Consider the following 13,803-nt stretch of genomic DNA (forward strand, 5'->3'; position numbering starts at 1 on the left):
CGTCTCCGTTGATCCTGGTGCAGGGAGGCATATTACCCTTTTACTATATAGGGTAGAGGCCTGGTGCATGGGTGGGGGCTGGCTGGTTTGCCCTGAAGGGTGTCCTGGATCAGCGTGGGGGTCCCCACTGGGGTGCCTGGCCAGCCTCGGTGAGGGGATGATGGCTGTTTGCAGCTGGTCATACACCATTCAGGGTAGGGGTCCCCATTGGGGTGCCTGGCCAGTCTGGGTGAGGGTCTGAGGGTGACTGAAGCTTTCAGGCTGGGGTGACTGAAGCTCCCAACTGCTCCTTTTTTTCTTTCTTTTTCTTTTTTTCCTCTGGGCAAGCTTTAGCTTTGAGGCTTGGCTCCAGCTCTTAGGCCTCCGCTGCTGAAAGTAGGTTTCTGACCTTTGTTTACAACGTTGTGATCCTGCTGGCTGAAGCCCGGAGAACTAAAGCAGGTTTCTGGGGTTTTATTTAGCTTCTATATTTGTTACATAGTTGCTTAGAGTTGCAGCTCAGAGGCCTGCAGTGGCAGGCAGGGAACGTTGGAGTCCTCTGTCACTGAAGCAAGCAAGCCTCATGTTCACTTTAAGCTGCCTGGCTGCCGGTGGCCATCTTGGCTGGCAGTTAATTTGCATATTGCCCTGATTAGCCAATGGGAAGGGTAGAGCTGCAGGGAGATCAGGGAGTTGGGGCGCCACCACTCTCACACTCAGGGTAGGGCCGATGGGGAGCTTATGGCTCTACCCTGTCACACACATAGCAGGGCCCATGGTGGGGGGGGTTGGGGCGCCACACCCTGTCACACAGAGAGCAGGGCTTACACTAAAGGCCTGCTTTTCTCAGTTCCTATTACCTGATATATATCTGGCTTTCAACAATTGTTGGTCAACAATTACCATGTTTCTCTTTTATTAGATAGGATAACAGCACATTATTGTTCAAGGGCTACAAGACAAACTTTATTGAAAGAAGAATTTTTAGGAAAGTCAAACACAAAAACAAAGACACTGAAGAAATTTGAAGTCGTTGGCACTGATAGCTATAGCAAATGTTACAGAGAGCCATAGAAACATCAGATCTTGCACAGGGATTTTCAACCTGTATGCCATGGAAGGCACACTGGTATGCCTCAAGAATTTTTAAAACACACTGGTGGGAATGCAGACTGGTGCAGTCACTGTGGAAAACAGTATGGAGTTTCATCAAAAAATTAAGACTGGAACTCCCATTTGACCCAGTGATCCCACTTCTAGGAATGTATCCTAAGAAATCAGAAGAACCAATGAGAAATAATATAAGCACCCTTATGTTTATGGCAGTGCAATTTACAATAGCTAAGATATGGAAACAGCTCAAGTGCCCATTAGCAGGTGAGTGGATTAAAAAGCTGTGGTACATTTACACAATGGACTACTACGCAGTTGTAAAAAAAGAAAAAACTCTTACCATTTGCAACAGCATGGATGGACCTGGAGAGTATTATGCTAAGCGAAATAAACCAGTCAGAGAAATACAAGTATCACATGATCTCACTCATATGTAGAATCTAAAGAACAAAATAAACTGATGAACAAAATAGATCCAGAGACATAGAAGCAAGGGACAGTCTATGGATCTCAGAGGGAAGGTGGGGAAGGATGGGTAGGTGGAAAGAGATCAAAGGACTTGTATGCATACATGCATAACCCATAGACACAGACAATAGAGTGGTGAAGGCCTGAGGCCGGGTGGGGGTGGGGGAGTAGGGGGGAGTTGGAAGAGGTCAATGGGGGAAATGGGGACATACGTAGTACTTTCAACAATAAAGTTTTAAAAACAAAAAACATGCAGTACCTGTGTATTTAGTCAGAGGCACTGACCTCTTATCCCTTAGATATTAAAATAAAAAAAAAATGAAAACAACCAACACAATAATAGCTGTTTGGCATGAATGAATCAAAATTATACCTATTTTTTTAAAAATCAGCCAAAAATATATTTGTGTCATGCTACACTATTTTAGTAATGATTTCGTGTACTCATTGGAAAAGGTTGAAAACTGCTGCCTTACACTAAAGGCCTGCTTTTCTCAGTTCCTATTACCTGATATATATCTGGCTTTCAACAAAAATTTACAAGGCATGCTAAAAGGCAAGAGAAAAAACTAGTTTTAAGACAAAGCAAGTTCCAACCAGACACACAGATGATGGAATTATTAAGCAAATTTTAAAATAACTATGATTAATATGTTTAGGGTGCTAATGGAAATACCATGGAAGAACAAATGGGTAAAGTAATCAAAGGGATCAAAATTCTAGGAAAGAATCAAGAGAATATGCTAGAAATAAAAACCATTGCAATAAAAATGAAAAATGCCTTAGAAGGGCTCATTAGTAAACTTGGCACAGCTGAGAAAACAATAAGTAAACTTAAAGAAAGATCACCATAAACTTTCCAAAAGAAAAATGCAAAGAGTAAAATAGAAAGAATTTAAAAAAATAGATAGAAGAGGGCTGAGGGGGCTGGGTAAAAAGGCTGAAGGGATTAAGCAAGAAGAAAAACTTACAGACACAGTCAACAGTATCTTGAATAGCAGAGGGAAAGGGGTTGGGGCTGAGATAGTAAGGGTAAAGGGGGGAAAATGGTGATGGAAGGAGACTTGACTTGGGGTGGTGAACCTGCAATATAATATACAGATGATGTGTTATAGAATAGTACACCTGAAGCCTATATATTTTAGTTACCAATGTCACTCAATACATTCAATAAAAATAACATTTTAAAATGAACAGAATGTCCAATGAGTGCATTACTACTATAAAAAGTATAACCTAGCCCTAGCAGGTTTGGATCAGTGGGTAGAGCATCGGCCTGCGGACTGAAGGGTCCCAGGTTCTATTCCAATCAAGGGCACATGCCCAGGTTGTGGGTTCAATCCCCTGTAGGGGGCGTGCTGGAGGCAGCCAATCAATGATTCTCTCCCATCATTGATGTTTCTTTCTCTCCCCTCTTCCTTCCTCTCTCTAATTAATAATTTTTTTTAAAAAGTATAACCTAAATGCATAAAAAAACTAAGAGAAGAAAAGGAAGAGGTAACAGAAAAAAATATCTGAAGTACTAATAGCCGAGGATTTTCCAATATTAATGACAGACACCAAACCACAAATATAGGAAGCTTAGAAAATATTTAGCAGGATAAAAAACAATCTAGGTATATAACATTTAACCTGCAAAAGACCAAACATAAGAGAAAACATGGAAATTAGCCAAAATTTATAAAACACCTTACTGATAAAGGGGGAGAAAGATAAGAATTACAGCGCACTACACTTTTAAAACTATTCTAACAAGAGGGTGAAATTATAATAATAATAAAAACAACCTTAAAGTGGAAAGAAGTAAAACTCTAATTCTGTATCCAATGAAATTATTCTTCATAAAATAAGGAGAAATATAGATATTCTCAGACAGATAAAAATTTAGGAAATACATCACTAATAGACATTCCCTTCATGAAATATTTTAAAAAATTATTTATAGAGAAAGAAAATAATACAGTTCAGACATTCAAATCTACATAAAGAAAGGAAGAATATGAGAAAAAAGATTAAATGAAAGCATTTTTAAGTACAATTAAAATATTATATATGTATTATTTTTATTAAATAAAAGATAACTATTTATACTGAGCATTGGAATGATGTATTTTGTGATTATAGGTCAAGGATTAATGAAATAAATGATAGCAATATCATACGGGACAGGATGGAGAAATAGAAAAACTTTAATACAAGGGTTCTGTATGACATGTAAAGTAATCAAATGTTATTTGAAGATGAACATGGATTATTTAACCTCTAGAGTGTTGGGAGCACTATCGCACTTCTCCTACAGTGTCACTATTAGATGCTAGTAGTTCACTGTTTATTGCCAGATGGCACCTAAGTACAGATTACTTATGATGCCAAATGTTTGTAGTTCTAAAATTGACCACTGGCATTTATTTGCCTAATTTTTTACAAATACAACGATTTTATGAAGTTTACTCAGATTTTGTAGCGTTAAAGCTTCATTTACTTGCGATTCATATTTTTTTTTTTCCTAAACTGCTGTAAAATCAGCAAAAATGCCTTGGCAATTTTAGCATAGTTTCTAGGATATTGGTTAGCACTCAAAGGATTAAAGGTGTAATAGCAAACTCTAGGGTTGTCATTAAAATTTTTAGAAAAATAAGTAGAATATGCTAAGAAAGCAAATAAAATGGAATTAAATAAAAAACTGAAATAAAACCAGAGAAAGCAATAAAGGAGGGAGAGAAAGAATACATCAAATGCATAGAAAACAGAAACATGGAATGTTTCTTAGAACACTAAACATAATCTTACCATATGGCCATATCACAGGCAATCATGTTCCTAGATATTTACTCAACTATTGCAAATGTATGTCCACATAGAAGCCTGCACAGGATGTTTATAACTTTGTCATCATCAAAACCTAGAAGCCACCAAGATGTCCTTCAATAAGTGAGTAAATAATAAAACTGTGGTACGTACATGCAATGGAATATTACTCAGTGATAAAATAAATGAACTATCAAGCCATGAGAAGACAGAGATGAATCTTTAATGCATATTGAAGTGAAAGAAGCCAGTCTCAAAATATTACACACTATAGCATTCCAAGTAAATATCACCTGGGAAAGGCAAACCTATAGAAACAGTAGAGCTCAACCTTGCAGAGAGGCAGGGGGAGAACTGAATGGGGTGAAGCATGGCGGATTTAAAGGGCAGTGAAACTATTCCATGTAACACTGCAATTGTACATCTATAATATGCATTTCTCAAAATCCAAAAGAAGTGCTGTAGAGAGAGTGAAACAATGTACACAAACTTAAAAAAACATTTAGGAAGTCCTGAGTTCTCAGGATAGAACACATTATGAGACAAAAAATACATAACTTTATTGCAAGAATATGAAACAACCTCACTGGAGGTGGTGGGGACAAAAGGTGCTGATTTAAGTAACTTTGGAAATAGGTATAGTTTGTAAGAAATAAGGTAAAAACTGTGCATAAACACTATACAATATGAAATTTTTCCCCATGGGAGTATGAGTTAACACTTATTGTACTGCTATATATGTGCACTGGAGTTGAATTTTAAGTAAGTAGATAGTGGATTGTGGGAGACAGCTTTCTTACTGTTGGAGTAAGAATTTACAAGTGAGCAAAGAAAGGAAGATTAAATGATCCATGTGGTAATGAATTAGAGTTAGAGATGTCAGTATAATCTTATGTTTAGTTTAATATAGATACAGGTGCTTATATATAACTGGAGGCCCGGTGCATGAAATTCCTGCACTGGGGGGGCGGGGTCTCTCAGATAGGACTGTGCCCTCTTACAGTCCAGGACCCCTCGTTCCTTAACGCCCGCCTGCTTGCTGCCCCTTACTGCTCAGTTTGCTGTTCCATAGCGTTGCCACAGAGGCAAGAGAGGCTCCCGCCACAGCTGCTGCACTCACCAACAGTGAGCCCAGCTTCTGGCTGAGCAGCACTCCCCCTGGTGGTAAGTGCAAATCACAGCAACCAGTTGTTCTGTGTGTTGTTCAGCCATTCAATTTGCATATTAGGGTTTTATTATATAGGACAAGAGGCCTGGTGCATGAAAATTTGTGCACTCAAGGGGGAGTCCCTCCACCCAGTCTGTACCCTTTCACTGTCCGGGACCCCTGAGGGGATGTCCAACTGATGGCTTAGGCCTGCTCCCTAAGGGATTGAGCCTAAGCTGGCAGTCAGACATCCCTCTGACAGCCCAGAAGCCCTTGGGGGATGTCCACCTGCTGGCTTAGGCCCAGATCTCTGGGGGATCAGGCGTAAGCCTTTAGGCAGACTACCTTAGCACTGCCATGGAGGCAGGAGAGGCTCCCACCACCACCGCTGCGCTGGACAGCCATGAGCCGGCTTCTGGCTGAACAGCACTCCCCTCGTGGAAGTGCACTGACCACCAGGGGGCAGCTCCTGTGTTAAGCTTCTGCCCCCGGTGGTCAGTGCGCATCATAGCAACCAGTCGTTCTGCTCTTAGGGTCAATTTGCATATTGCCCTTTTATTATATAGGATAATATTAACCTGTAAATACACACAATAATATGCACACAAATATTTCTTTGCTTTGTCATCTGAGAGGGCCTAAAAGAAATGATGCTCCTTGTGGGAACCATGTCAATGACAGCACAGAGGACTTGTTATTCATACACCGGGATGCTCAAGGGTGTCCTGGAATGAGCCTAAATGGGATGTCCAAGGACTCTGAGCCTGGGAATTGTAATCAGGCTAAGATATCAAGCGGGTGCAAAGACACATATTACAGTGTGTCCTTCTGTAACCAAACTCTGATTGATGTCACTGTTGACAACCAACCTTCTTTGTCTCTGGAGTAGTATACAGGTTACTGACCAGTTATTCTGTTAGAGAGAGCAGCTGGGCAGAGCTAGTGAGTGAAGAAGAGAGGCTAGAGCAAGCATGTCAAACTCATGGCCCACGGGCCACATGTGGCTCACAAGGAATATTTTTGTGGCCCAACCAATATAATAGTAGGTAAGAAATGATTTAATAAAAATTTTGTAACTTAATTTTTTCAATATCCTGTTATACATAATGCACCATTTCTCTCCACTAATACTAGCAGCGGATATTTTAGCAGCCAATTGCCATGCCATTAGTCTTGTACTGTCTTATTTGGCATGTGCAACAGGAAATATTTCACTTCTGGAGAACAAGAAAAATAGGTTTATTTGTGTTATGCTTATTAATTTGAGCAGTTATTCAGTGTCTGGTAAGTTAATGTTCAAGAAAAAATATTAATTTTTATTAAAATTTTCTATTATGTTAACGATTACTCATTTATTTTGTCCCTTTGTATTTAGCATGTCTTTATCTAAATAAACCTATGTTTCCACATAAACTTAAACCTTATTTATTTGGCCAGTGTTAGCCTTTAAGTTTGACATGCTTGAGCTAGGGAGCCCGGGCAGAGCTGAGAGCTGATACTGCTATGATATAAGGCTAAGAGCTCACAGAGAGCTCAGATATAGCTACTATGTTAACCAGCCCGTGTGCTGGGCATGGGAGACAGGAGAAGCTGCTGAGCCAGAGAGCTCAGGTGCTGCTACTGTGCAAGGTGGTGAGTCTATGGGGCAGTGTGTGTCTGCTCAGATAATAGCTGTGGGTACAGAAACTAATGCTGCTTTGTGGGAAAGATATATCTGTTCACCAGTCAGTATCCAGCTACCGGCCTGTATAGACTTTGCAGTAAAGAACTATTTCGTCTAAAGGCTATATGGCCACTGGCTTCTGCAATAAAGACTCATTCTTATATACCCACAAACTCTCATGGCTTCTCTGTCTAAGACCCGGTGTCCCAGGAGGTCCAGCCCTAGGAAGAATTTAGAAGAATATATGGACTCAGAACAACTCAATGCAGCAGTGCTGAGCAGTGCTCCTGCAGACTCTGATACTCCTTTAATAAAGAGTACGTCTAGTGGCCTGATCTTGGCTTCTAATATTATCCTGTAAAATAAAAGCCTAATATGCTAAGTGTCCAACCGTTCGTTGGATTGTTCGACCAGTCACTATGACACACACTGACCACCAGGGGGCAGACACCCTTATGGTAGGTTAGCTTGCTGCTGGGGTCCACTGATCAGGACTGGGTGAGAAGGGCCAGACATGCCCTGGAGCCCTCTTGTGGTTTCTCTCCAGCCCAAATCGTGTACCAGTGGGGTCCCTCAGCCTGGTGTGCACCCTTTCGCAATCCAGGACCCCTCAGGGGATGGTGGACTGCTGGTTTTGGCCTGATCCCCACAGGCCAGGTCAAGGGACCCACCAGTGTATGAATCCGTGCATTGGGCGTCTAGTTCTCCAATAAAAAGAACCAGAGCCCCATAGAGAAATTACTGATTCTAGGTTTGGAGTGGAAAATACATTAGCTTGGCTCATCTTATAGCACCAGCAAATAGAGGTGTGCTACACACTCACACATGTACACAAACGCATTCACATTCACACACACTCACACTTATGGGGATATTTTAAATGAGGCACGAGATTCAACTGAAAGAGTTCTTGATATATGGGAATAGAAGCATGGGCAGAAAATGAAGTGATATTGGGCTTTAACCAAAATATAAAAGAAATACCTATAAGTTCATACTGATATAAACAATGGCTGAATAAATAAATGAGGGAGAAGAGACAAAAACTCTTGTAGAAGAATTCTATATAACTTGTGTAGATACGTTTACCTCAAAGAAATAACACATAATTCTCCAGAAGACAGTGCATAGTGCCTCCTTTCCAAAAGATACAGTATGAAAATAGAAAAAGAAAAATTACAGTGGAGAAAACTGATAAACACAACCTCAGTCAGATGACCAAGATAAGCATCAACAGTGGTAAATCATGTTGATAGCACAGTAAACCCTCTATTTTGTGGACCTCAATTTAATGGACTTCAGATTTAACAAACAAAATTTCTGGTGCCTACTTCATATGTGAAAATTAATATCCTTTTAATTTTAAAATGCGTTTAACCAAGACTTGCTCATATAAAATTAACAAGTTATTAATTCACTATTATTTTTAACAAATTTTAGCGAATAGGCTATGTTAGAAAAAACACTGTAGTAATTTCACTGACATAAATAAATATGGCATATCTACATATAGTCTACATATTTAAATCCAACACTCATAAACAATGTTTGGCGAATGATTTGTCTGAGAAGAACACAGACAAATACCAATAGAGGGTCATCAAAAACAAGGGACCTCTGATAAGTGTCACAGGTAAGAGTAGCCTAAGGGGAGCTGACAACTAAATGTAATATGGTATTTTGGATGGGGCTCTGGAACAATAAAAAAATGGACACTGGGTAAAAACAAAGGAAATATGAATTAAGTATGGGCTTCATTTAAAAATGGTATGTCAATATTGGATCATTAGCTGTAACAAATGTATTATAATGTTAAGACATTGATAATAAGACCAACTGGGTACAGAGTTTATGGGAAATAAAACTATCATCATAATTGTTTGCAATCTGAAAATGTTCTAAAAGGAAAGTTTATTAACAAAATATACTATTTAATTCATATGAAATAGAATCCATAAGTAATTAACACTAATGCAAAATATCACATCAAGAAGCAAAGAAGGATATACACATACTTAAAACCATTTCCCCTGATGGGTAAACAGCTTTAGAACCAGTAGTCAACACAGAGGTGACACAAGCTTTCACATTTTTGCTATATGTGTCAAGAGAAATGAGAGAATAGACCAATCTAACTTTTTCTCTTTAATTTCACTGTGCAATTTATATTTTTACTTCCAGGATCCTAAAATATTCTTTGTTTTAAATAACATATGTGTAATAAAATGAATAATATTTGTTGTAGAAAATTTGGAAAGTACCAAAAGATATAAAGAAGAAAGTAACAACACCTCTAATTGCACTACCCAGTCAGAACAAGTTGTTGAAGGTTTTAGCATTTTATTTTCTAGCCATAACATTTTAGTAAAATATTTTAGATATTATATAGGATAATCATGTCTTTATTATTTTATTTAAAACATTACTGAACCTAATTTAGGTAATACAGTCTCATGTTGAGTTCTAGAGTTTGAATATACAGGATAGGTCAAAAGTAGGTCAACAGTTGTTCATATGGAAAATAATACCATAATTAATAAATAATAATACAAGAATAAACTGTTTTCCGCACTCACAACTTTAAGCCTATTTTTGCCTCACCCTGTATTATATTGCAGAGTAAATATTTTGGGGAATGCAAATAACTACTTATAATTATATTAGTGAGGAGATATATAAATTATGCCTACATAATGATATTTTGACTGAATGCATTTGCTAGTCAAATAAAATAAGTCAACTAAGTTTTAAAACTACCCAAACTGATGGAGATTAAAAATGGTGGCAGAGTAGGAGGATGCTGCATGGACATGCTCCCAGGAACAAGTTGGAATTACAAGTGAAATACGGAAAGGCTTCCTGAAAAATCAACAGAAAACTCACAGGAGAGAACCCTGATACCCAAGGACCAAGGTGGAGACCCACTGCATAGAGATTGGTAGGAGGGGTGGAGGCGTGAAAGGGCTGGCTGTGCACCCACAGACGGCAACTGAAGTCCTGGAGAGATATCTCAGCTGTGTGGGGGAGGAGGGAGCCACTGAGAACTCTGGGATCTAATCCTGAAGCTGGGCTCCCCAGCAGAGAGCACCAAACTGAGGAGGGTACCCTCATAACAGCTAGCTGTGAAAAGCAGTGGGGTGTTGTCTGTCAGGGAGTGGCAACTGAAAGTTCAGGCACCCTCTTAAAGGGCCAATGCACAAAAATTCCCTGTGGAGCCATCCACCTTGTGCTCTAGCAGAGGGAGGGTGAAGTGAACTGGGGCTGTGAGAGCAGAACCCAGCACTGGGGACTAGGGGAATAGAGCTCAGAAGGCAGACACCCCGTTTCCTGGGCTGAGTCATTCCCTGACATAGTGGAGGACGTCTTTCCCACACAGACATTTGTCTTGCCTTGGGGGAAGACAGTTGCCACACCCTATTTGAAAACACCTTGCCCTACCCGGTTTGGCTCAGTGGAAAACACCTTGCCCCTTGGCCACTTACGAGATTAAAGGTAACAATTAGCCTCCAGGCAGAAGCAACTGCCCCTCCCTGTTGAAAAAAACTCTCAACACACCTGAGGACGATTGCCTGGGAGCAATTCAAGTTGGGATTCTATTAGTCTATAGACAGAGGTGGTCTCTAGAGGCTTTGAGTCTTTGCCTGCTGAGGATCAAATCAGTGAATTAGAAGACAGAGTTGAAAATATCACTCAATTAGAGAACCAAAAAGAAAAACAATTTAAAAAAAGGAGGACAGGTTCAGGCAGATGTGGGACAATGTGAAACATAACAATATTAGAATAGTAGGTGTGCCAGAAGAAGCAGAAAGGGAGAAAGGAATAGAGAAGGTGTTTGAAGAAATAATGGTAGAAAACTTCCCTAACCTGGTAAAGGAAAAAGTCACACAATTTCAGGAGGCACAGAGAACCCCAAACAAGAAGAACCAAACAGACCCACACCCAGACATATCAAAATTAAAATCCCAAAAATTAAAGCCCAAGAGAGAATCTTAAAGGCAGCAAGAGAAAAGAAAACTGTTACCTACAAAGGAGTTCCCATAAGGCTGACACCTGATTTCTCATCAGAAACTCTACATGCCAGAAGGGAATGGCATGAAGTACTCAAGGTAATGGAAAGCAAGGATCTGAGACCAAGATTACTATATCCAGCAAAGCTATCATTCCAAATAGATGGTCAAATAAAGAGCTTCCCAGACAAAACAAAGCAAAGCAAAACAAAACAAAACAAAAAAACAAAAACTAAAGGAGTACATCACCACCAAGCCAGCATTACAAGGAATGCTAAAGGGATTGCTGAGAAGAAGAAACAGAGAGACACATAGCCATACAGAATTAAAATAGCTATAAATAAGTACCTCTCAATGATAACCCTAAATGTAAATGGATTAAATGCTCCAATCAAAAAGTGTAGGGTAGCTGAATGGATACAAAAACATGACCCAACTAAATGCTATCTACCAGAGACCCACCTCAAAACAAAAGACGCACACAGAATGAAAGTGAAGGGATGGAAAAGAAATGAATTTCCATGCAAAGGGAAAAGAAAAAAAAAAGCTGGAGTAGCAATACTCACATCTAACAAAATAAACTTTAAAATCGTTATCCTAAGTGAAATAAGCCAGTTGGAGAAAAATAAATATCATATGATCTCACTCATTTGTGGATTATAATGAACAACATAAACTGATGAACAAAAATAGAGCCGGGGGGGGAAAATATTCTAGAATATAATAGAAGTAATCCTGTTATTTGCAGATTTTTAATATTTCCAACAACTTTTGTGATATCATACTAAGTTAGTAGAGTTTTGGTAATATGATTATACTTAAAATCCCTTATTCTTGAAATATAAATGATATTGCATATAATATTATTATATGTAAGATTATTTTTCTTGAAAAATTGGTGTTTATTGCATGTAACATTATCATACTTAAAATCGTTTTTCTTGAGATATTAAAAAAAAAGATGAACTATGCAAGTAATCTTGTGGAAAGATGGAGTGGTTGGGGGGATATGAGAGAGCGTTAATTGAAAGGTGGTTATTTGTACATTTGACTGGATGTAAGTTATATCTTAAACAACAACACTTTTTAATAAGCCAAATAAAATGTGTCTTTAGGCCAAAAAAAACCCAAAAACACACAACTACCTAAACTGATTGATGACCTAGACATAGAGTCAATTTAATTGAAAATTTCTTTTCCCTTGAGAGGGAATCATTCATTCAGTAAGTATATGCAAACCTACTATATGTCAGGCCCTGTTTTCAGCTCTGGGGACAACAGTTATCCAAAGAGTTATAGTTAATGACCTCATTGAGCTTACATTCTATTGGGGGAGGAAGATAAATATATATGATGTCAACTGATAATGCAAATGGTGCTATTGAGAAAAATATAGAAGGAAGCAGGGAATGAGTGTGGGTGATGAATGCAGGAGAGTTTAATTCAGCTCACAGTGTGATAGGGTTCTTGGAAATTAGAGTTATCAGGGTCAAGGGGATAACGTTTGATAGTTACAGTGGAAAGGGCATAACAATATCAACACCAAAAAGGTAGATAAAGGATGTAAGTTTGGAAATTTTGCAGGATGGAAGGATGGAGGTTTTTCATGAAGACCCTGGATTCAGGGGCCCTTTTTTAAAAAAACTATTATCTTGGTGACATGGAAGTTATAGCAAAAGCAGTCTTACCTATTAGGCTACTATGTCCCTTTGTAACTACTGCTAATGGTGGCCCACAGGCCAGGGGGAGTGACTAGCTAATCGTGTAGATGAATTTAGAAAAACAAAAACGAAGTGACTTTGACTTCCCCATGGGACTCTGTTCATGAAAAAGCTCTTTGTCTGAGACCTCTTCATGCCCTGGGTAGGTAACTGTGCAGTGTGTCTCCAAATACCTTTATACTTTGCAGCCTTAACTAGATATCTTTCTGAAATACCATAAAGTTGTCTGCAAAAATAAAATGGTGGGGTTTGTGGTCTGGCATGTAAGGAGCTTTCAAGTCTATAGTTTGTCCTAACAAGTAAAAACTGAACAAACTGAAAAATCAACAACTTTTCTTTGATCCATCATAGATGTGAGGTCACAGGGCGAAACCACTGCCCTTCAAGTTGGCAAGACTGACCGGTGGATAAAGAGGATCACAACTTGCCAGAGCAGAAACCTGTGTGGGAACCAGTGCTAGGTAAGAAAACCTAAAACTATGTTTGACATCTTGCTGGAGGTTCAATGTAGACAAGTCTGAACATTTAAAACTCTAAGGGACCCAGTCACATGGGAATTTTATTTCAAGGAGCTCTACCAGGTCCTCAAAGTGAATATCGGAGACAAATCCCCTCATGCTTGAAGCAGGGGGAGGTAAAAGGAACAATTCTGAAATACAGCAGAGCATTCTGCCTTTCTTCACAAAGGCCTGACTTCACAAGAAACTCTTTAACCAGAACCTCACCTGCTGGGGTATTGTCAGAGCCTAGCTGACCTGGAGGAAGGGAATTCCCAACACTAGCCTGCTAGAGCCGTCCTGTTCTAACTGAGGAGGTGGGAGGGAGGGCAATTAAGTTCACAGTCCAGGGGTACAAGCTCAACAAAAGACTGAGCTCTAATTATAGAACTATAGAATA

At 39.2% G+C, this 13,803-nt stretch overlaps 1 long non-coding RNA gene across 1 annotated transcript in view; it reads left to right on the plus strand.

Annotated features, from left to right (window-relative positions):
* Positions 1-13,338, plus strand: part of LOC102760552 — a 28,622-nt gene extending 15,284 nt beyond the window's left edge. Inside the window, exon 4 of the long non-coding RNA XR_001514239.1 lies at positions 13,258-13,338. This is a non-coding gene — a long non-coding RNA (uncharacterized LOC102760552). The remainder of the gene's footprint in view (positions 1-13,257) is intronic.
* Positions 13,339-13,803: the final 465 nt, after the last annotated feature.

This window comes from Myotis davidii, unplaced genomic scaffold (genome assembly GCF_000327345.1).
Source record: "Myotis davidii unplaced genomic scaffold, ASM32734v1 scaffold21, whole genome shotgun sequence".
NCBI lineage: Eukaryota > Metazoa > Chordata > Mammalia > Chiroptera > Vespertilionidae > Myotis > Myotis davidii.